Raw genomic sequence first — 25,307 nt, forward strand, 5'->3', positions numbered from 1 at the left:
TAATTCAAAGCTGGAGCATGGATGATGCAGCTTGGGCCAGGGATCTGCACAGGCTAGACATAAAACACCCAAAACTCTTCCAGGGAAACACTGGAGTTTCCATCTCATTTAGGAAGGCTTTGAGTATGTTTTTTAAGTCTTTGCTAACTTAAAATATGAAGTAGAGGAAAATAAAACCAAGCCTGTGTTGTATCTTGTCCCAGCAGTTGCATGGTAACTGTCCCAGCAGTTTCATAAAAAGCCAGCTAAAGAAAGTGGAAAAATATATATTGCTGTTGTCAGAGTCTAACAAATTTAGAGATTTTAATTGCAAGAGCAAGAAAACACAAACCACAACCATTTCATGAGTAGTGTTTTGTCAGCAATAGGTATGGCTGACAGACATAAAAGGACAAATTATCACCCGAGGTAGCATTTAAAGGAGGACATAGATAACAGAGTGCATTCCTTCATACCTTTTACTACCACATCATTGATCTCTTCCAAAAATATAGAAGAATACGAAACTTTTACAATATCATTGCTGTGCCTTTTTTTCTCAGTGGTAACTCAAAATGAAGTTTGTGAAGGGAAGCCAACATCAGATCCGAAGCAGTTCTGCACTTTGCCATTTTCATTAGACTTCACAAATAGACCTTCTATATTTCAGCTGTAGGAAATATCACTCAGATAACTAACTTATGGCTCAATAAGTATATATGATACAGATAAACATGATGTAGTGCTCAAAAAGTTTACAACTTCAAGCAGAATCAATATTAGTTCTCCACAGTATAAAATTATTCTGGAATGATTCAAAATAAAGATAAAAATTGTGTATATGTGGAGAGCAGGGGCAGAGACTGTACCAGCCCACCTTCTACCTCAGAAGGAAAGGGGTATATTATACATTTCAGAAAAAGATTTTAAATATATATCAGTAGTTAAAAGATATTTTGATAGTTTTTTTTATACAGTCCTCTCACATTTAGTTCCAAAATATAAAACATTTAGTCAAAAATATATAAGGAAGAACTAAGAAACACAATAGGACACTACTGCCTTAAGATAAGAGATATCACATAAGAGAAAGACACTTCAGTGACTGGAAAAAAACAAGAACCAAAAACCACCAGCAATCCTAATTTTAAATAATTCTATTTGCCTTTATAATTCTTCCTTCATCTGGTCCATCTGCCTGCAGGACAGGATATTTGCCTTGTCCATATGGAGCATAACAACGCTAAGATACTTCTTAAAAACTAATTGGAAGGAATCAGTTTTGGATTAATAACACAAAAACTTTGAACGCATTAAGTTCTCTTATGGTTCAGTGGAATCTATCTACCATGGTATAAAGCTCCTCTGAGTCAGTGGACAGCGCTACTGCAGTGCTGTCCGATTTAAAGAAATGCAGTGAGAGTGGTAGCCTTCAGGTTACCTCGCCAAGTACTTCTGTGTTTTTCTGTCAAGAAAAGCCCTACCTGTGAGGCCCATATGGTTTGGCACTGCACACATTTCAGCAGCCCCAGTGGGCAGCAGGACAAAACCAGGAATGTGTTTGTCTTGAAAAAAGTAGCGTGTTTCCTGGAAGATGTGAACTCAGAAACTTCTGACTCCCAGCTTTTTTTTCGCTTATAGATTGACAGCATCTCACAGCTTCAGACCTACTAGCCATGGGAAATGTGACTTTTAAGCCACTTGGTGCCTTGTATAGTTTGTGTGGTGTTGGTGCCTCATGTGTTGCAAGACATCGTCAGAGGCACATTGCAATTTGAACAGGTCAGTTTAGCTACAAAGTCACTGTAGAAATCCCTTCCCCTTTTTAAGATATGGTGGCTTGGGAGAGGTACAAGCTCATATTTAGAGTCTTCTCCATGTGGATTATTTTCTGCTCCTTTTACATCTTTCCTTCTGATCTCTGTGATTCTTCCTTCTGATGGTGTTATGGGCATATATAACTACAGAATTCAGTACCTGGTTTTTCAGGAAGATTGAAGCCACCCACAAGCCATGGATGATGAAGCATATAATTTTTCATTTATTCCCCTTACTGGTCATTCAAAGTTGCCTTTTGAAACAGGTGCTTGGCTGCAGGCTGTTGAAGCCTCCTGGGCTTCTAGACCACTTAGGCATGTTTGTCATGGACAGAAATGTCCTTCAGTGCTTTCTCTACTAATTTCTTTCCACCCTTTGATGCAAATCAGCACACTTCCACTCAGTTTTAAAGAGAGAAACCAGTTAACATCAGATGAGAATCTTGCTCTAACTTCCTGGAAAACAAATAGTAATTCAGATCTTTTCTGCCTAGCAATCAGCAAAGACAGCCTTGCAAGCGCTTCTTCAATTAGATGCAAGCACACAAACAAAAGTTAAAAGTCCACTGAAAAATCTGACTATGAGGGCAGACTTCAGAACAACAATCCTTATGCTAAAGTACATAATGCTGCTGAAATACATATTCAAAGACTATTCCTGCATATGAACAATAGCTGCTCAAACTCCCAGGGTAGAAAGATAGGCAGGATTTTGTCATTGTGCTGTACCAATTGTGGTGGTTTTTTGCTTTTCTTTCTTAAATAGCATATACTGGCTACCACCACTAATGAAAGTATGCATTTTAAAAAACCCTTAACCCACTATTTCTAGTTACTGTCCTTGAAGATGTAGCAGCTGGTAACATGGGAACTTTCATCATATATCAATTAGTTAGTGAGGGAGAACTAGTGCACATGTTAATTTACTGTTTTCATTTAATGGAGCTGAACAGAATTATCGCTGATGAGTCTAATGAAACGAATATTACATCTCAGTGGATACTCTGACTCAGAGGCAGAAAATGTACCTGCAGCTACAGGAATCTTTTCACACTGAATTCTGAAAGAAAAATCAGTTCATAAATCTCATGTATTTACACACAAATCTACAGAAAATGTTCATTTTAAAAAACAAGTTCTTAAAGGAATTTAGGTTTGGGATGGATAACATTAATTTTTCTGAATGGAATAGAAATGCTTTGTTTCTGCTAAATTTTTCATTGGCTTCTTTGTGCTGTCCCAGAGCTTGATCGTCACAGGGCTCTGGGTGTTCCCACTGTCCTGGCTGTTGGGCTGTTGTTTACAGTGCCATTCACACAAACACAAACTAATGGCACAACACATGAAACCAGTACGGACTTTCCAATGAAGGGAAGTAGGAGGGGCAAACACAATTCTCTTTGTTTATTGTCACTTTTGGAAAAGGATTTTAGCACTTCAGTTGGTATTGAAGCTGGACTTGAATGCTTGTGTCCCAAGCAGTGAATCCACAGTGCTTCAGGCTCTTCTCTTGGGCTCCTGAAGGCTGATGGCTTCCTGTGTTTACAGGATGAAACAACAGGCTTCAACCCTTTTACTGGAAATTTAAATTACTTATTTTGCCACTTTAAATGGTAGAGTGATATCAGCTAGAAATATATTCATGTATAAATATCCATAATATAAATATGAGCTTACTCCTCCTTAGCAAGTGTTCCTACAGGAAAAGTTGATTTAAGTGGAAGAACTAACCGAGACGGGAAGATTAAGTGTTAAAAGAGGCAGAAAAGCCAAGAAAAACCTTCCCCAACACCTAACAATCAAGAGGTAGGAGGAGATGGGGAAGAGGTGAATGGCAGAGAGGGTGTAGTGGATCCCAGCCAGATTGGAAGTAAACACATGAGTCTTAATTGCATGCGAGAAATTCCAAGCAGTCAGGAATAAACGAGAAAGCAAAATGTAGAGCATCTTTGTCAAAGAGGACTAAAAGCCAGAGCAGGAGAAACTAACAAAATTCAGCCTTTTACTTACAACTAATTTTTATCTGTCAGCGATCGTTAGTGGAAGCACGATCCAGAATGTTTCTGACCTACCCGAAGCATGTGCTGGATGGAAGCTGTCAGGACTGCATGTTGTCACCAGTGTCTCTGCTTAGCTCCATGAAGATCTGTAGAGGAGTTTGTATGACATACATATCTTAGCTAATTTAAATTAGTGCTAGTTTCATTATCTTTATAGAGATGTGACAAATTTACATCAGTTGAAGATATGCCTTACTCTGCAGTGTTCTGCTTCCATCAAACATACTGTTTATCTCCATTTTAATGCAAAACACCCTATTAAAGCCTTCTTTTTTTACCCAAGTGGGCTGCATGAGTGAGAGAGAAAGCTCATAAGGTTCCCAAAAGTTGGCAAGAAGATCATCAACTAATGAGTAAAAAATCTGAGTCACGGACCCACTCTTCTGATTATGACTATTTCTAGTCATTGATGTCAGCATTGCAGGTCTCAGAGAAGGGTTAGTTTGGGTAGGAAGCATTATGCTGCATGAAGAGACTGTGAGCCCATCTCTGTAAGTCCATGCAGAGAGACCCAGGCATTTCTTTCAAAGCTTTGATCTGGAAAGGCAGGAAGTTTTACATCTTCTTATGCAATAGTGGCAGGGACGCAGTTCCCAGCAGGGCAGGAGTAAAGGTGCAGATGTTTCAGGCAGTTCCAAATGGCTGGTGAAACTCCTCTTGTCTTGACTTGCCACAGCTTTTAGCATGACCCCTAGAAAAACAAAGGAGGACAACAGCTCTCTCCGCATCACAGAAAGCCAAGCAGTGATTGTCAATGCAACTGAAGCTGACCAAAGACTGAATAAGATTTCAGACCTAGCAATCCTGCAAAAATGACAGCACCATTCATTTGCTGATTTTTCAGCTATTTTTGAACTCCCTTCCTTTCCTTATCACCACTTTAAAGGGCAATTTGTTAACTTGTGAAAGAGTATTTGCAAAGGTCTCATATCTACACCCTATGAGAAAAAAGCTAGCGATTTGCATGACTGATTCAGATGTTGCTGCCATCTGCAATAATCTAAAAACTATGTCTCATTTGAGAAGACACATAAGGAAAGAGTCATAAATATGTGACTAACCACATGAGAAATCCAATACCTAAGGAACAGTACTTTCTGTACAATCTCAAACTCCACAGAAAGAATATGTATACTTTTAGTGATAAAAGAGATCAGTTTGAGCATTTGCAGAAATCGGTGAAACTTGCCTGACAGAAAATTGCAAATAAATTGAGTATCTAGACAAAATATACATACATTCACTCTTTTCTTCAGGCATTACCAATGATGAAAAATTAAGCTGGAAATGAATTTAATTAAAATTGGAACCAGAAAACACTTCCAGAAAAACCAAAATATTTTTGAAGTAATTGATATGTGCAACAGGAATACTCCTTCCAAGAAACAAGATTTGTATTTAAATAAAGGAGAAATTTTCACAACAAATATTCGTAAGCAAAATAAAGCAATAACTTGTTGTTCCATAAGAAATGAGATTCTGACCAAATGAAGAGTTATGCTCAAACTTGTTGGAGTTTGTAATTTTCTGTTTTGAATTCTCAAATGAAGGAAAGTACTTAAGAAAGTATCTGCATTTGCTCAAGAAACAAACAAACAAAAAAACCAAAGTAGAAATAACAGTGAGTATAGTCAATATTGATATTTAATTTCCCTGATCACAAACACCATCTGGAAAAGCCTCATCCACAAAAAAGATAAAAGTACTTCTGTCTTATTTAATATAAGAACCCTATCAAGCTCCTCACCCAAACTGTTTGCAAAAACATAGACGAGACTAGAGTGAAGGTAAATCCTCATAGATCTACATAAATATATACCTCCCTTTTGTCAAGAATCTACTGAACAGTATTTTTTGTGCATTTTTTTGCTTGAAGGCAAGGGTTGCTTCATCTAAACTATGATTCTGTAGCTGTAAATATTGTGTTAAACATAGTGAAAAGACTAAGTATAACCAAAGTATAAAACATTCACAGCTCCCCTTGTGTCCGCAAATGCCATTTCCCCAGTATTAAGAGAATTACTTGGATTTGCCAAGAACAAGTTAGATGAGAAGAGAGTTGGTGGCAAAACATCCCATTATAATTTTCCTGTTAGTTATGATCAGATTTTTCTGAATTATTTGTTCCAGAGATTTTCTGAGTATTAAGTTTCCTGGACGGTGTGGAGCTCCCTTACTCCTCACTCTTGTTGTCCCTAAGGAAAACGAAACAAAACAAAAGCAAACAGCAGTTTTGTCAATTTATGGGACTTCATCCATCCTTGGAGAATTCCCAGAGGTGACTACTACTGGCTCTGAGACCTTTCTAGCCAGTGTTTTTAATGTTGTAGAATGAAGTTCATCAAGAAGAGCTAAAATAAGTTATTTATCAAAGTGTATTACGTAATTCTAATTGAGGCAGAGGTTTGCCGTTGGCATTATCTCTGCTTCTAGCTGAATTCTACTGAAGGTTGAAAGGTAACAGACAGCCTTCCTTTGTAGTTAAAAAAAATACTAAAGCTTCTACAAAATTTTTATCTTCTATATAATGTTGTGAGGCCAAATATTTCCTGAAGTTCAATTAGAAATTCAGTTTACCAAAATTCAATGTCACTCAAAACTGCAAATAGTTCAGGCATGCAGTGGAATACATAATTGTCTATTGTATTTCCTTTAAATGCTGGTTAACCTCACACTGTTTCTATATTAGCATAAAAGCAGAGACACGCAGAACGAGAGTAACCACAAAATATCAATATAAATTGATTGAAATAATTTGCTGAGAATGCAACTTGAATGTTAAAATGAGCACTTCAGTTGTGATATAGAACTTGAAAGATTAATTCAAAAATGGTCATAAACTTTCATCTTCTTAAATTGTTATTAAATATACTGTCGTTAAATATTATGTAAATCATTAATTATATCCAGAAATGAAAATACTGCTATGTAGATGCCATTTCAATGGCAATAGGCATAGGAACATATGTCTCCCATGAAATTCTTGTGTGTGTGTTCAGGAGATATGGGATAGACAAGTGGGCTGTTGGGTGGATTGAGAACTGGCTGACTGACAGAGCTCAGAGAGCTGTGGTCAGTGGCACAGAATCTGGTTGGAGGTCTGTAGGTAGCAGTGTTCCCTAGGGATCAGTACTGGGTCCAGCCTTGTTCAACATCTTCACCAATGACTTGGAAAAAGGGATAAAGTACACCCTCAGCGAATTTGCAGATGATACAAAGCTGGGAGAGTGGACAACACACCAGAAGGCTGTGCTGCCACACAGAAACCTGGACAGACTGGAGGGGTGGGCAGAGAGGAATCTGATGAAGCTCAACAAGGGCCTGGGACATCCTCTCTTGTGAGGAAAGGATGAGATACCTGGGAGTGTTCAGCCTGGAGAAGACTGAGAGGAGGATTTTATCAATGCTTATAAATATCTAAAGGGTGTGAAGCGGATGGGGCCAGGCTCTTTTCAGGGGTGCACAGGGACAGAATGATGAGCAACAGATACAAACTGGAACACAGGAAATTCCATACAAACATGAGGAAAAACTTTTTTACTTTGAGGGTTACAGAGTACTGGAACAGGCTGCCCAGATAAGCGGTCGAGTCTACTTATCTGGATATATTCAAAACCCACCTGGACACTTTCCTACGTGACCTACTGTAGGGAACCTGCTTTAGCAGGGGGTTGGACTAGATGATCCCCAGAGGTCCCTTCCAACCCCTGTGATTCTGTGATGCATTTTTCTTGCCATATTTGCACTAGAAAGGGAGAGCTTTGACACTTCTTGATGAATAGAAAGATATTAAACCTGAGGGGAAAAGCCAGACCTAGTTAAAACAAGCTTTTTGATCTGGCAACTTCTAGAAGGCAATTTTCACTTGATCTAACTTACATATTAATACAGTAGATGATTAACTCAAAGAGTAATTGCTTTTTAAAGTCATATTTTTGAAAGCACTAACACTCCCAGAAGTAAATTAAAATGAGGTTTTAGAACTGAACAAGCTGAAAATGCTGTCATCTTTAATAGTTTATATATGACCGTGGTACATTCCTTCTCTGCTTTCTACCAAGAGCCTTTGCTTGTAGGTCCAGAAGAAAAGTTTAACTAAATTGCTGGGACTTGATTTTAGTCTTAATTCATAACAGCATTTAAGCATGTAACCAATTCTCATTTAAACAGATAAGGGTTAAGTGCTGTAGTTCTGGATAAGCCTGTGTTTACCTCACTTCTGAGTCCTCCTCAGCTTTCAATGATAAAATAATGCTAGAAGTAAACTTTCCATATTTAACAAAATATGAACAAAGCAGGCTGCGTTTGGATAGATGTGCCATCTTTTCCTGTAAAGATTTGGTGTGATTGGAGTTAACAGTAGGCAAAAATGTCATAAAACAGCAGAGAGAGAGATGCTCATGTTCCTCTCTACTCAAGTGGGGCAACACAGAGGTGCCACACAAAATGATGCCTAATGGATTTTGCTGCAGCTCCACGTTGTGTGAGGGCTGCAGGGCTGTGCAGACCTCTGCTGAAGCACCTGTAGAGCCTCTGCAACCAGCAGGATGGGAACTGCTGTCCCCAGAAAACAAATGAAAACACTCCAGGGCAAGATTATATTAGTCCTTCACTTAACACTTCAAGAAGCAGAAAAAATAAGGCATGGCAAAGAACAGCATTTTCAGGAGAGTTGCAGTGGGAGGAGATTTTGACAAGGTTATCAAAGTAAACTTTAAAGGACACTTCATATTCATTGAAGCTGGAAGGCTAGGGCTGCTCCACTTTTGGCTCTTGTCAGAGCTCACACTGACTGCAGTGAACTCAGAACTGGAGGTGAAAGCCCCAGCTGAAGAGAGCACTTAGCCAAATCTTTAAGTGTTTTGTTGACAAGGGCTAGGCTGAAGGATGTGCTTAATGTGCAGGTGCCAGTGCTCCTAGAAAATGAATTGAAAATGCATTTCCCAAAAGTATTGCAGTGCAGTTTCACATTTGCTCTCTGTCATTCTGTTGGCAGAACCTTCCCACACGTGACTTGCAGCAGCGTGACTCTGACAGGAACAAAGGTGCATCATTTTGATAAATACAGAAAGCTACTTGTCATTTGCTGCTACTGCCTCCCCAATAGGAATTCAGTGGAAATACTGGCATTGTGTGGCAAGATGAAAAAGTCATATATACACATTCGTGGGCTAATACAGAGCAAGGGCAGGATACTTGTCCTCAGTTTATAAATGGACTTTAATAATGAGGAACAGGTATTTAGGTTCTGTTGGACAAAAGACATAGAAGGAATATTGATGTTATAACAATGTCTTAGAAGCACAAAAGCACAGGGGCCACCCTAGTATATGTAAAGTTGTTTCAGAGTCCTTACCCTCTGTATGACACACTGAGCCAAGAGCACAACTAAAGAGATGCATCATTAAGGTGATTAGCACGCGCAGATCACTAGACTAAGCAATGCCCAGCTTTTTAGTAACCTCACATTTAAAGTGGGACTTCTACACAGTCACTTCTGGTTAAAATACAGAAAGGGTCCCAGAATCTGCAGCCATGGAAATTTCCCACTCTGGTTGGAATATTTGTATCAGTGCACTGCAGGCAGCCACCTTGTTGCCTCCTGTCTTCTTTCTCTCTTGCACATTTGGACACATACGCAGAACAAATTTTGCTTTTAGTATTGGTCCAGCTTCAACAAGATACATGCTTACAGGCTAAACCATGATCCTCAAAGGAGAGAATGCTCCTGGACTGAAGAAGTCCTTTTCCATGGTGAACAAACCGGCTGTATGTTTGTTATATAAAATATCAGCATCACACTACACTTATTCCAGCACCATGAAGACAGAAAAGGACTTTAATAATCAAAATGCAAGATTAGAGGCAATTTTTAGCATCTCCATTTGCAAGGCAGAGCTTTTCTAAGTAGCAGGATTTCCAGCTCCATAAGAATTACTCTCAAGAAAGCAGCTGCCAGCAGAAGTCTAATAGGATGCTGACGTGGAAGCTACATGATGTCCTTCCGCACCTTAAGGGCAATACAAGTGCTTTGACTTCCTATCTTTTATAATCATTAATTTATCTTGGATAAAATAATTCAACTAGCAGTATGTCCTTTGGTGATATATAAACATTTCTATATTCTTCTACTATTAGATATTATGCTATTATGTAGAAAAAATACCCTACATTCCCTCCTGATGCCATAAATCTGGTGAGATATTAGTTTCCTTTTTTCTTTTTCGTGGAAGGAATAAAAAACATTCCTTTGTTAAAGGAACACATTAATGAGGGCTGCTCCAAAAGTAATGCCTCCTATTATATCATGTTGGCCCACAACATCAGAGGCAGATGTTGGTAGTATGGCAGTAGAGGGTGAACCTTCCCACCAATACTCCGTTCCATTTTGTTGCTGTGAGACATGGCAGCAGAGCAGCAGTCTGTGAACATGGCACCTGACATGGAAATGTATATGGAGCAAAGGTATGCCACTGACTTCCTCCATGCAGAAAAAATGGCACCCACTGACATTCACTGACACTTGCTGAATGTTTACGGAGACCAGACAGTGAATGTGAGCACAGTGAAGAGGTCAGTGTTGCGTTTCAGCAGTGGTGACAGTGACAGTGGGTGACCTCTGCTGGTGCAGATTTTTCTGAATGTGGCACGCAGGCTCCTGTTCATCACAGGAGAAACCACACACAAAACCAATGGTGGTGACTATGTTGAAAAATAATGTTTTGTAGGTGAGAGTTTGCTCTATCAAATAGTGTTATTGTGCTCTTGGTATCTATTGTAGTTTCCTCAGAAATAAGTAGGAGGCAACCTACTTATGGAGCAACCTACATAGTTTAAACCTTGAAAATATCTACTGATAGAGAAAGAAACACATTCCTTTTTGGCTACATTCTCTAGAGCAGCGATGAGATGATAAGACAGAGACATGCATGTTAATATATTAATTGATTGCTATTGAGACAACATTAACTTTTCAGCACTCTTGTTTAGCTGAGTATTGACTGGAAGCTACAGTTTAAACCTTTCACAGCATGATGACAACACAGCACTTATATTTACTCCCAGTAACTTATATTTCAAGGATTACATGTAAGAAACTACTCTCAGCCACAAAATCAATATACAGTTCCAAATTTCACCTCTCAACAACCGTGCAAAATGAAATTACTGAATAGTTGAGGACTTCTGAGTTGTCCCCGTGCTATCAGTCTCCTATACAACAAATATAAATAGAACTCAGAAAAGGATGCCTTAGTGCTCCATATTGGCTGGGAGTATTTTTCATTCTCCACCTACATTTTGAAGTCCAATTAGCCAAATTTGTGTAATCTGAGTTAAAGGTGATGTAATTCTGTTAGGAGCTCACAGCATCTCTCTTACACTTCCAGGAGACGTTTTAATTATCACACTGTCCAGTCTTACATCTTCCAAGCGAAAGGTTTTTTGTTGGGGAACACCCCAAGTTCCCCAAAAGGTTGCCCTCCGGTAGGCGTGGGGGAAGCGCAGTCGACCCAGTATGAGTGTGCTTGATAGCTTCCAACTTTATTGTAGCAACATACCATCTTATATAGTATACTTGCTTCCAGGGATACAGGGTCCAGGGATACAAGCTCTATGCAACGCGCACGCTAACAATATCGTTGCCTGAGTTATCTCCATATATGGGATATGTTATTAACTACAGCACTATAGATACAGAATACTATGGATACTAGAACACTCTGGAAAACTCCACACTCCTCACCTAGGATTACATCATTGGTAAATCATTAGTCAATCAGTAGCTACGTGCTGCCGAGCAACCTGCTCTCCAACAGTTTTTGGAACTTTATTCTTTAATGTAGAGACCTTTTGTCCATTCCAGTTTTATGGAAAGGTTTTAAAAACTTAAGTGAAACAAAAACAGAGTGAAACTTCATTATCAGTGCAAAACTGTACAGTTCTGAGATGGTCTGCTAGCTGCAGTTACTATATACACTAGAGGTGTTCAAGAAACATTTAAGTGTTGTACCGAGGGCCATGGTTTAGTTGGGAAATATTGCTGGTAGGAGGACGGTTGGACTGGATGATCTTAGAGGTCTTTTCCAACCTTGGTGATTCTATGATTCTGTGATTCTATATTGAATCAAACCAGTCTCATTCAAGTAAATTAGGATAAATACTGTCAAGATAAAGGAAATGTGAACTGTGCTTTAGGTGTTCAGTCCGTAATTAAACAGTGATTAAAGTTCACTCAGAGGGTGGTGACGCACTGGAACAGGTTGCCCAGAGAGGTTGTGGATGCCCCATCCCTGGAGGCATTCAAGGCCAGGCTGGACGTGGCTCTGGGCAGCCTGGTCTAGTGGTTGACAACCCTGCCCACAGCAGGGAGGTTGAAACTAGATGATCATTATAGCCCTTTTCAACCCAGGCCATTCTATGATTCTATGAAACACGATTGGGGTGGTTAGGTGCACTAGAAAAGCAGTAAGGGTGGCCAGAAACCAGACTTGAAAAAGATACATCTTCAGCTTATGCAAATCTCCTTTATATATATATATATATATATATATAAAGATATGAACGACATAGAATAAAATTAGATGCTTATTTTTGTCTTTACCTAGGCATTCTTCAGCCCCCTGCATGAACCTGCTGGGGTGTACTTCTGCAGCTGGTTCAGGTTTGCCACCTTCTGTCTTGCACTGTTGTGCTAGCAATGACTATGGGAATGTTCATCTTGTCATTATCCAACAAAAATGCACAAAATATAATCTAAGGAATGTATCCACAACTGCAGATGCTCATGTTTTGCTACAATGAACAGCATATTTTAGCTAATGTGAGATGCAAGATGCCTTAAATATGATAATAGTTTCTGATTGGACAGTCATGGTTGATTAGCAAGTGTAAAGTCTGAAATACTGGACAAGAAATGCTGAGAAAAGACAATATTTGGGAGATGTATTTGTGTCAGTTTGTGTCAGAAACTGTACCCTCAGTATTTACACATCTAGTTTATCTCTAAAGCTTTTATTTAATCTTTCTTCTCAGTAATACTCAGTTTGCAACCTGAACTGTAATTCTTCCTCCATGGAAGGTTGAATGAGGACAAGGATGCTGCAGGGCATGTACTTGATTTGCTTATGGCAGTGTCCTCAAAGCTATCATTTGAGATACTGTCTGGTTCTTTATGTGGCAAAAATAGTTTCTTGCCCCTCCCTCCATTTTTTTTCTACAATACTAACGAAGATCAAAAAGCAGATATGCTTTTCAGACATTAAAACATCTTGTGAATCTCTGGTGGCAATTTTCCCCTTGTCCTGTGAGGCTGAAATTTTAAAGTATGTAACTGGAATGTAAACTTATACACAATTCAGCCATAGAGAATTTTTTATCTGTTGCAGCTCTAGCAGAAACCTTTCAAAACACACTCACAAGGAAATGCTCTGAGCAGGAAGACTCAAGGCTGACATTCAAAACCCCTCTCACTGCCAAATCTGCTGACTATCTTCAGAGACAGAAAAAAACAGGATAGGAGCTGATGGCGATAGGGAGTCCAGAAAGACAGAAAACCTTCTCAAGAAGGTGAACGGATGGACTTTAAAGCTTGCTTTCTTTCCCACTGCTGATATTTATGCTTTTTTCTACTTAATAACTAACTAAATAAATAAATCTTAGTAACTGATGTAGTTACTTTTTTTCTGCCACAGGTGAAAGGGATGTCCCAGCTTAGCTCTTCTGTCACATCTGTCTGACATCATTTGAGAAAGGGACTTGCAAGGTCTGATACCTTTCAAAACATGGACAGTCTTCTCTGTTCCCACACTGCTTTGGTTACACTGTACTAGGCCTCTGACCAGTGTGGAAATTTGCCAAGTTGTGAAGAAATTATTGTCACAAGTAATTTAGTTAAAGAGTGGTGGAGGTGCACGGGTGAAAAACGGTTAGGAGGATCAGATCAAATCCTTACAGCTCACAATGAGATAGAAACATGCTAACTCCATTTGGTCTAAGTGTAAATCAAGGCATCATAAAATATTTCTGGTTGGAAAGGGCCCCCAGAGGCACTGAATGTAGACCCCAGCTGAAAACAAGACTAAATTCAGTCTTACATCAGGCTGCTCAGGGCCTTGCCAAGTTATGAAAATTTCTGGAGGTGGAGGGTGCACAGTGCTTCTGCATGACATGCTCCATGGCTTAACCAACCTCTCCGTGTTGTTTTGTTTTCCCTTGTATCTAATTGGAACTTGGCTGTCTTTAGTACTTTCCTGTGAACCTCAGAAGAAATCATCCCTATAGGGCAGCCTTTATGTATGTCCTGTATGTCCTGTGATCTGGCCCTTACCATCTACGTTGGTCTCCAAAATGGCAGACTGTCTCCAATTTGCTGATCTTCTTCTTGCACTTGGGGCCCAAACTGGACACAGTACTTCAGATATGGCCTCTCCAGTGCCAAATACAGAGTCATAGTCGCTTTTCTCTATCTCCTCTTTGTGGAAGATATTTGCTTACTAACAGTCCAGTACGTGGTTAGCCTTCATTTCTACAAGGACACACAATCAATACATGTTCAGCTTCTCCACAAGGATCCCCAGGTCATTTTCTCCAGAGCCACTCTTCAGCAAGTTAGTCCCCAGACTGAACTGTTGCATGAGGTTGTTCAGCTCCAAGAGGACACTTTGCTTTTGTCTCCCCTGAGCATCATAATGTTCCCATCAAACAGTTCCTTCCTGTTGTTCAGATCCCTCTGGATCACAGATCCACTCTTCCACATGTTGAACTCTTTTCCTGGTATGGTATAATGCACCAAAGTGATGGGTCAGGTTGTTAATAAAGATGTTTTACAGTTGTCATGGTTTTGTGATTTTCGGTTATTGGTATTCCACATCATAACATCATGTAGTGGACATACCTAGTTCTCAGAAGAGAAGGACTACTACAGTCCCCACGGTACTTTGCTCCTTTGTTACCATTTTCCAGCCGGAGGGAAAAGATAGAAGCTCGCAGTATAAAAACTTGCAGATCACGAGACCTCGTCCCTTTTTCCGCCGTCTCTCGTCTTGGCAGCACCTCGCTCTCCAGCCGTCTTATCGTCGGTAGTAGAGTAAGGCCTACCTTGATTTTGGGACATTCTCTCTCTCTGTATTGGATTTATCAGCTTAAATTGTAATTATATTGTATTATAGTGTGTTGTTTGGCATTCCGATATCGTATTTAGTACATTAGTTTGTTTCTCCTCAGATTGTTGCCGCTGTTCTTTGCTCTCAGGGCCATCTCCCTACCCTTTTCCCCTTTCCCCTTTTCCCGGGACGTGGGCCCTTGGGTCCCCCGTCCCCCTTGTCACGGAATTGGGCCTAATGCTCGTAAACCGTTGACAACAGTATAATTCCTGGGACTGATGCTTAATGAACACTACAATCACCACCCATCCACTGGGCTTTGATCTACTGACAAAAACTCTTTGAGCCCAATGGTCCAAGATTTTTTTCACACAAATTGTAATCCATCTGTCCAGTCCAGTTTGACTACAATGAAGCTATGGGAGACCATCAAAGGCTTACTAAATTCCAGTAAGATGGTTGACTAGACACGAATTGCAATTGATAGATCTAGTGTGGCTGTCCTTTCTTTCCTTAGCTTGGAAATGGCTTTTAGAAGTATTTGCTCCATAATCTGCCTGTGGACTAATGTGAGGATGAATGTCCTGTTGTTCCCTGGACTCTCACTTTCTCTGTTTGAAGATGGACTTAACAAATAAAAAGTGGTTCCATGATGGCTGTTCCACCAGAACACACAGATGTATTCTGACTGGTTCACTTCTCCTAAGAGAAACAATGTAACTAAAAGTGTTGTTGCAACACTCATTTCAGTTGTCTTGACTCTACTGAACTTCCATAATTTTCAAGATCTGGCACAGAAGTTTACAAATTCTTTCTATGACTGCAAGAATCGTCTGGAATGTCAAATGCTGAAGTGACAATTATTTCATGCATTCACAGCAAGTTCAACTCCTGATGATTATTCACTGCTCCTGCAGAAATACAAATCTCAATCTTTGGTGCGTTGTTTTCCTTTCACATGCCATAAATATCAAATTTAGGAAAGTTATTTTACAGAAACAGAACACAAATGACAACAGGATTTGCTCTAAAGCTCTTGCTCTGCTATAGAGCAGAGACACGACCTGGAAACAGATCAAAAAGTAAAGGTTGCAGGAAAGTGATGTAACAATGTACTAAGACTACACATTGGAAAAGGAACACGTAGTGGAGAAAAATGAACAAAGAGCATGAATGTACAAGGTCAAGTATCAGTAAGGAGTTTCCGACTTAGAATCAAGTGATCTGCTTCTATCTACCCAGAACTGTGTTCATAAGTGAAGTTGGAAAGTTGTCCTAATCATACTTTACGCCTTTCTCTTTTAAGAACATATTTAATCTCTGTAACACAATACTTACAAAATTATTCCACTAGGTACACAGTTATTCTTAAATAGCAAGCAAAGTGAAGAAAAAGATAACATTGAATCTTTGTCCAATTTGCCAGGCAATCAGTTTGTTGGGCAATGACTCCAGCATGAACTACAGTTGTAAATTTGTTTGAACTACATGTATGTAGTCTCTGTATCTACTTTTCACTTTTGGAACAGTTTTGTTTTTTTTTTTTCTATTAAAAACAAACAAACAAATAAGAAACAAATTTGTGGATTAGTTTAAGATTCCCTTAGGTGAAAACTTAAGACCTAATAAGAAAAACATCTGTTTTCATCATTGCACACAATGAGAGATCAGTTTCTTTAGGAGAACATGGAAGGGCTATGGTGGACTATGTCTTTTATCCAAGGGGAAATTCTCCCCTCTGAGATGGGGTTTCCAAAGTACAATGAAGTCTTGTAGGTCAGGAAAAGGTCTTCCCATTCATTTGTGCAACACAGCAAGGCCAGCACAAATAGGTTTCCTGAGGACAAGCTCAGGGAAAGCCTGGCTCAGTACATCAGCCTGATGCACAAAGGGACACAGCCTCTACTCAGGCATGGGGGCTGAAGGGGCAACTCACACTTTTCTGTTCTGATCCTTACCCTGTAACACAAGCTGGTTCATTTGCCTGTCTTACTCATCCAGTGTCCCTTTTCCTTTGAAGCTGGATAAAGTCAGCACAGTCTAAATAAATCAGTTCTTAAGCACTTTCCCTAAACAGAGGAGGAATTTAGCTGTTGTGGAAAGAATAAGTCATAAGTTAAGAGAAGACAATTAGCTTGATGGGACATAAACTCAAACGAAATCAGCACTCAATTCAGTATTGTGAAAAGACAAACATATCATTGAGGAAAGTTGATCCAGGGTTAACAGATGTCCGTCTTCTACTCTCTGAGGGCAATGACGTGTTATAAATCTGACTTGGGTCCAGAGTGTCTGTCAAATAAAGGTGCAACAAACGTGCTACTGGAAAACCATGATGTGGTTGCCATCACCAAAACCTAGTGGGATGATTCTCATGACTGCAGTGTGGCTATTGATGGCTACAGCGTGTTCAGTAGAGATAGGCAAGGAAGGAGGGGAGGAGAAGTTGCCCTCTATGTCAAGGAAGGAATAGTGTGAAGAGCTGTCCCTGAAGAATGGCCGCAAGCAAGTCGAAAGCATATGGGTGAGAGTTAGAGACTGAGGCAACAAAGGAAGCCTTGTGGCTGGGGTCTACTACAGGCTGCCTGATCAAGCAGAGTCTGCTGATGAAGACTTCTTCCTCTAGCTATAGGATGCATTGCAATCACAGGCTCTCATCCTTTTGGGGAACATCAACCACTCTGACATCTGCTGGAAAAGTAGCATGGCAAGCTATCGGTGATCCAGGAGGCTCCTGGAATGTATAAAGGATAATGTCCTGACCAGGAAACAGACAGCCTCACATGGGGGGATGCAACCTGTTGCTCACCAATGCAAGCGAACTGATTAGTGACATCAGGATTGGAGGCTGCTTGGGCTGTAGTGACCATGCAATGTTGGAGTTCACACTCATGAAGGATACTGGACAGGCAAAGAGTAAAATGAGAAAGATAAATTTTAGGAAAGCCAACTTCAAGCTCTTCGGGGAGTAAGTCCCCTTGGGAGTCTGCCCACAAGGACAAGGGAACAGAGCAGTGCTGGCAGATCTTTAAGGAAGCTTTCCTTAGGGCACAAGAGCTCTCCATCTCCAGATATAGGAAGTCAGAAAAAGAAGGCAAAAGATCAGCATGGCTGAAACATGACCTGCTGGTCAAATTGGAGAGTAAGAAGAAAATGCACAGGCAGTAGAAGTAGGGACTAGTAATCTGGGAGGAGTATAGGGATGCTGCTAGTCTGTGTAGGGATGGGGACAGGAAGGCGAAGGTCCAACTGGAACTGGACTGGGCAAGGGATGCAAAAAAGGATAAAAAAGCTTTCTATAGGTACATCAACTGGAACACGAAAGTCCAGGAAGGTATATCCTCCCCCTCCTAGTGAGCAATACAAGCAGGCTAGTAACAATGGACAAGGAGAATTTTTTTTGGCCTCAGTCTTCACTAGCAGATGCTTTACATGCAGACCTTGAGTGGATGGTTCAGGAGGGAACTGAGTGAGCAAGGCCCATCCCACTGTAAGTGAAGATCAAGTTAATGACCACCTGAGGAACCTGAAGATCCATAAGCCTATGAGTCCTGATGAGATGCATCCCAGAGTCCTGAGGGAATTGGCCGACACAGTCAACAAGCTATCCTTGACGATACTTGAAAAGTCATGGTGGTGAGGAAAAGTCTTTGGTGACCAGTGAGGCAGCACCTCGAGTACTGTGTCCAGTTTTGGGCCCCTCACTGCAAGAAAGACATTGAGGCCCTGGGCTGTGTTCAGAGGAGGGTGACGAAGCTGGTGAGGGGTCTGGAGCACAGGCCTTACGAAGAGTGGCTGAGGGAGCTAGGATTGTTCAGTCTGGAGAAGAGGAGGCTCAGAGGTGACCTTATCACTGTCTATAACTACCTGAAGGGAGGTTGTAGTGAGCTGGGGGTCGGCCTCTTCTCTCTTGTAACTAGTGACAGGATGAGGGAGAATGGCCTCAAGTTGCACCGGGGGAGATTCAGGCTGGACATTAGGAAATACTTATTCTCCAAAAGAGTGGTCAGGTGCTGGAATGGGCTGCCCAGGGAGGTGGTGGAGTCACTGTCCCTGGAGGTGTTCAAGAAACATTTAGACGTTGTGTTGAGAGACATGGTTTAGTAGGTTTACATTGGTGGTAGGTGGACAGTTGGACTGGATGATCTTGTAGGTCTTTCCAACCTTGCTAATTCTATGATTCTATGATTCTATGACTAGAAAAAAGGCCACATCACATTCATTTCTAAAAAGGGTAGAAAGGATGAGTCAGGGAACTACTGACCTGTTAGCCACACCTCTGTGCTGGGGAAGATCATGGAACAGATCCCCCTGGAAGCTCTGCTAATGCACCTCCCTGCTAAGCCAGGGAGGTGATGTGGGATAACGAGCATATCTTCACTGAGGGCAGGTCCTGCCTGACCAACCTGGTTGCTTTTTATGATGGTGTAGCTGTGTCAGTGGACAAAGCAAGAGCCACTGGTGTCCTTTATTTGGACTTCAGTAAGGCATTTGACACAGTCCCTGTGTCACAGCACTGTGTCCAGGTGTAGAGTCCTCAGTACAGGAGAAACATGGACCTGCTGGAGTGCATCCAGAGGAAGGCCACAAAAATGATCCAAGGAATGGAGCACCTCCCCTACTAGGATAGGCTGAGTGCTGGGGCTGTTTGGTCTGGAGAAGACTCTGGGGAGAACTGATAGCAGCCTTTCAATATCTAAAGAGAGGCTATAAGAAGGAAGGGGACAGACTCTTTAGCAGGGGCTGTTGAGATAGGACAAAGGGAAATGGTTTCAAACTAAGAGATTTAGACTGGATATAAGGAAGAACTTTTTTTACATTAAGGGTGGTGAGGCACTGGCACAGGTTGCCTCGAGAGGTGGTGGATGCCCCATCCCAAGAGACATTCAAGGTCAGCCTGGACAGGGCACTGAGCAACCTAATCTAGCTGCAGATGCCCCTGTTCATTGCAGGGGAGTTGGACTAGATGACCTCTAAGAGTCCCTTGCAATTCAAACAATTCTATGATTCTATGATCATGGGTATTGAATGACTAAGTCACAGAACAAACAGCCTGAAACACATTGTTCAGGTCAGCACTTTGATGTCACATGCAAAAGGGCATTCATTATTTTTTCCTTCTTATGGCTGGCCACAGAATAACAGAAATTGCTTTACAACACAGACCCTAAATATCTTCAGAGATTGATTAAATGCTTTAATACTGTGTCAGCTATTAATTTCTCTGAGGGTTACCCATGGCTTTATATGTTTCAAATCAATAGAGATTCTCCCTTAAATAACCTCTAAGGAGATAAGCAAGCAGTGCAGCACTTCACTGGACAGTGTACACAAAGCTGACAGAAAGCAGTTTTACCCTTTATCAACGGAGCAGAATTTGAAAAGGCTTTCAAGGTATGCAGGGATGAGTTTTGTACACCAGAAGGGCAGCACTGATAATATAAGGGCATTTTATTATGAGCAACATAGTGATAGCTAGCACCACTACAGTGACTTCAAGAAAGAACACAGAAAATGAACTTCACAAGAACGGGCACAGAGATCTGGTGAGAGGGATGGAGAACCAAGTCATCTCCGAATGGAGACCTAGGGGGCCAGGAAAATTTTGCAAGGAAATGGAAAGGAAGAAGGGGTTTGCAAGGGTCTGTCCCACTCCTGTTCCCTTTGCAGTGCTCACACAGGATATCTGAAACTTGCTCAGGTAATGATAGGGTCTTGCAGGGTCAGTCAGTTAATACCCAAACACTACACTTACTTCCCCAAAAGAATAGCCCAGCTGGAGCTGTTTAAAAAAATTACTATGGAGAAATCAAGCCAGATCAATTATTATGCAATCATTACATAATATGTGCTATGGACTGTTCCAAAATTTTCTGGATTTCTGCTGTGCTGCCATGCTGTTAACTGCTGCACAGTTTTACAAGAGAGCTGCAGACAAGCATTCATTGTAATACATCAATATGTAAGAGAGCTTTTTTCTTGTCCTCTTTACCCTTTTCCACTTAGATATGTTCTTGGGTTCTCATTCACCACTCTAAATTCCCATGAGTTCCACATAAAATCAAAGAATCACAGGTTCTGATTTTTGTAAGGAGGTAACAAATAAAAAAAACCTGAAAAACAAAAAGCAATGCTCTAGACTAACTGAAAAAGAAAAAGAGCTGGAAAAAATAAGTAGAATTCTCTAGGAACAATTCCTTTAGATGAAAAAAAAAAACCCACAACTTCATGAATATACAACTGCCAAAGAAAATACAGGGGAATGTCTGAAGCATGTTTTATTGTAAGAAATAAGACCAAGACGGGACACTTTTTGAAGGCAGTGAAAAATACAAAGGAACCCCCAAATAAAGCAGAATATTCTGAGAGTCTCAGTCAAGTGACTGAATCAGGAATTCAGTGAAATCAAACACAGCTACTAAAATAAAGGAGTGTTTATATACCTAATATTTATATACCTAATATTTATATACCTAAACAATTGCCTTGTTTGAGGGAGTACTGCTTCAAGAGCCAATATTTCCAAAAGCGAAGAAAAACCACATTTGTCGTAATCGTCATTTCCTCCACTGTGTCTGTAGGCAGCCGTAAGGACCTTAATGAAGAATCCCAAATCTTCTATTTTTGTTCTTAAAGATGTCTCGGACACATTCAGCTTTCAACATTTCAAAACCTGCTTATAACCAATTTCCACAGGAAGCCCCACTATTAGAATGAGCATGACAGAGGGAGTGGTCTGGGTAAGTGAGAGAATGGACAAAAATTACAGGAGTGACAGTCTGTGGAAACTCCACTTTTGGAGATCTTTGAAAGCTGCCTGGGCATGGTCCTGAACAACCTGCACCTGGGAGACTGACTTGAGCAGGGGTTGGACCAGGTGGACCTAAGGTCCCTGCCAACACAAAGCATTCTGTGATAATTTTGGAGTGTTCAGAAAGAAGTCAGTCTGAAATAATGTCCTCTGTGTGTGTTTGTGTGTCCATGTGTGCACATGAACACGAGTCCCAGGATGTGAAGGGAAAAGCTTTCTCTAAAGACTTCTTTTGTTTTTTTTTTATCCTGTATTAATATAATAACCAAGACACATAGATGGAAGACAGTGAATTATTTACTTTGTTTCCAATCACTGACAACTTCAGTAAAATATTTTGCTACTATTTAAAATAATATTTGCTAATAGCTAATGCCCAGATCTTATTTTGTTTTCTAAGCACAGGCAACACTGTGTACTTCAGCTCCTCAGCACAACAGAGCAGTCAATCTGACACTTTTCACCACCAGCCCCCTATGAGAATAAGTACACCCAGAATATCAATACTTCACTGCAAACATTCACTCCTAATTAGAAGGATAAAGAGTGTCAAGCTCAGAAGCACTAGATACTAGATGGGAAGATTTAGGCCCCCCTCTCTTAATTAGCAACTACTTCAGGAACATGGACTCTTTATGTGCTGCAGCTGTACAAGCAGGGTTTAAAGCATGACAGAAGCCATAGGAACACTGTGCTATGCTTTGTTCAAGGCTATGGGTTGTTTTCTCAAAGCAGCTCTTCCTCTAACAGCTGTAAGGAGAAGGTGAACAACACACTGCCAGTATGAATTCCAGCACTTTTAGTTATTAAATAAAAGCAATTTTAGATCTAATGGTATTGGTTAGAATACTATTTTTTAGATTAATCATGCTGCTTGGATGTTGCAGGCTTTGGTCACAATATACTGGAAAGGAATTTCTCAAACATTGAACCATCGCTGGCATTTTTGGGAAGAATGAACTTAGAGCTGTACTGATCTCCTCTGAATATATCTGTAGCTTAAGCGTCAGCTCCCAGAGTCTGCGGAGAAGTGCTGAAGTAGACTGCATATGATCTGCTCAGGTATTTTTTTTGAGTATACTGTTTTCTTTTTGTTGATCGGAATAGTTTTACTTGAATCAAAATACCTTTTTGCAATGAAACTTTACATAATGGAAGCATTAGACAACCTTGAGCTGAACACCTTCCCTTCCCACACCACTTAGTTATTCCCTTCTGGCATGGAGGTATTAACAGATGTGCTCAATTTTGCTGCACCATGTGATGTTAATACTTCAAGGCATGAACAGAAGACAACGTGCCTGGAAAGGAGATGGCATCTGTGACTGTCAAGGAAATTGGCTCCACAGGCTTCCACTGGCATAAAGTAGCATCTTGCATTGTCTTTGGATTGCTGGCTGGTTGTGAAGGAAACAGTTGCACATGTTCTCAGGTACCAGAACAGATATTGCTGAACACTTATTTACACTAGTGACTACTATTTGATGATTTTTTTTCTAGATAAAGATGAGTAACAAAATGTAAGAGCTCAAGTTCATCTGAATCACTTTTTATAAGTCACATCATGCGTAGTCCTTGCAACCTACAGGATATTTCCCTCTCATATATTAAGCTTTATATTAAGCCTAAGAAACTGGTAGGTTAGAGGCTTGATTAAACTGTTCAGGAGTCTCTGTTTATACATACACTCTCAGTAGATGTGGACACAGGAACCAGAGAAACAACCTACTGAATTAATGTGCCAAAGGCTGAGATAGTTGAGGTTGTTCAGCCTATTGAAGAGAAGGCACAGAGGAGACCTCATTGCAGCTTCCAGTTCTAAACAGGGGTCTATAGGAAAGATGGGAAGGGGTTTCCATCAGTGAGAGTAGTGCTAGGATAAGAGGGAATGGTTTTAAGCCAAGAAAGGGTAGGTTCAGATTAAATATTAGGAAGAAATTATTCAATATTAGGGTAGTGACACATTGGAACATGGAATTATCCCAGAGAAACTGTGGAAGCCCCATCCCTGGAGGTGCTCAAGGCCAGGATGGATGGGGTCCTGTGCAGTCAGATCTAGGGGAAGGTGTCCCTGGCCATGGCAGGGGGGTTGGAACTAAATGATCTCTAAGGTCCCTTCCAACACAAGCCATTCCATAATCCTATGATGCTAAAGCAGAAAAAGGAAAGATTCTGTTTAGGACTTCAGCAAAAATTACAACAGCTGTAATGACAGAAGGACAGTGGACTTCAAACTGACATAAATATACAGGAGGTACTTAACCAAGTACCAGACAGTCCTTGGAACTGGTTGGTATTCATTCCAGAGCTCTGGAGGGTTTCATATGTGAAATTGCAGGGCCATTGTTTGTTACCTGTTAAGCAAACAACCACGATACCAAACGAGTGGTGATATAACTCTATGGCAAGTACTCTGCAGGGAAGCCTGGACTTCACAAACAGATGAGTCTTTCAGCTCCAGTGAGGTGGTAGAGTCTGTAACAAAGAAGAACACGAAGCACGTGGAACAGTCTGCTGGGAAAGGGTCAGCATGGTGTCAGTATCTGCCTCACTAACAAGCTGCTGCTTGGGTAGTGTTTCAATGAGTGCATAGATAAAGGTGATCCAGCAGAGAAAATATCCAATATCCAAAACTCCCTGACAATGTTCTTAATGAAAAGTTATTATAGCAACTAACATGACAGAAGGTAAAGTCTTCTTATGGATTTTATCTTCCTATTGTTATAGCAACCAAGCTTCCTACAAGCCCCTGAAATGCTATCCCCTCTAATTTGCTGCTCGCTGCAACAAGGTGGAGGTAACTACTCACCTTTGGACCACTGAGAAAACAGCCCAAATTAAAAAGTTTCTCTTCTGCTAACTAAGCCAAGGATCTGAAAATAAAGAAACACCATTTGGAACCTCCACTCTGAATTTCTGGAAAATCTAAATACTAAATACTTTTCTGGATGCCTGCAATAGGCCATGTTTTCATATTTCCATTTCTGTAAACAGTGAGGTTACAAGTGAATATAGCATCAAGTTGGAAAAAATAAAGCATCACTTCTTATGGTAACTCAAACTTTTCTCAGTAACATCGGCAGTAAACAGACTAGTTCCCTATCCATCTGTTAATGTGTTTTTACCATGCTTTCTATAAAGCCTTTCCTTTCCCTTTCCTCAAAATTTATCTCTCTGCTTTCTGCTTTTTCCTTCACTTACTTGCCCATCTGTCTCATATTTTCTCATAACAATTTCTTTCTTTCCTCTGTCACTCCTCTTTGTCTGTCTCCCTCCCTCAGGGCAGAGGGAAGAACTGCAGCCATGGTATCCACAAACAAACAAGAAGGGGAGCAAGAGCTGGCACTATGAGCAGAGAGGAAAGTGCATGTTTGAAGAAATATTACAGTAAAAATTTTCAGTGACATCGAGCCAAAAAGCTATCTGCAGAAGGAACTGTTTTGACTTCCCATACTTTTCTGAGAAACAAATTTGAGTATTTTGCTACCCTTCCGACATGATAGCTCTGGCAGCTTTCAATACCCTAAGAAGATGATTT

At 40.5% G+C, this 25,307-nt stretch overlaps 1 long non-coding RNA gene across 2 annotated transcripts; it reads right to left on the reverse strand.

The window, feature by feature from the left end:
• Window positions 507-25,058, reverse strand: LOC110395290. 2 transcript variants are annotated; one of them, XR_002436299.1, is made up of 5 exons: window positions 24,971-25,058; window positions 24,579-24,642; window positions 24,124-24,244; window positions 3,869-4,547; window positions 507-3,332 (listed from the first exon to the last, which is right to left on the reverse strand). It is a non-coding gene; the product is annotated as an uncharacterized LOC110395290 (long non-coding RNA). The 2 variants fall into 2 exon arrangements; XR_002436298.1 differs by having other exon boundaries at window positions 507-4,547.

This window comes from Numida meleagris, chromosome 3 (assembly GCF_002078875.1).
Source record: "Numida meleagris isolate 19003 breed g44 Domestic line chromosome 3, NumMel1.0, whole genome shotgun sequence".
NCBI lineage: Eukaryota > Metazoa > Chordata > Aves > Galliformes > Numididae > Numida > Numida meleagris.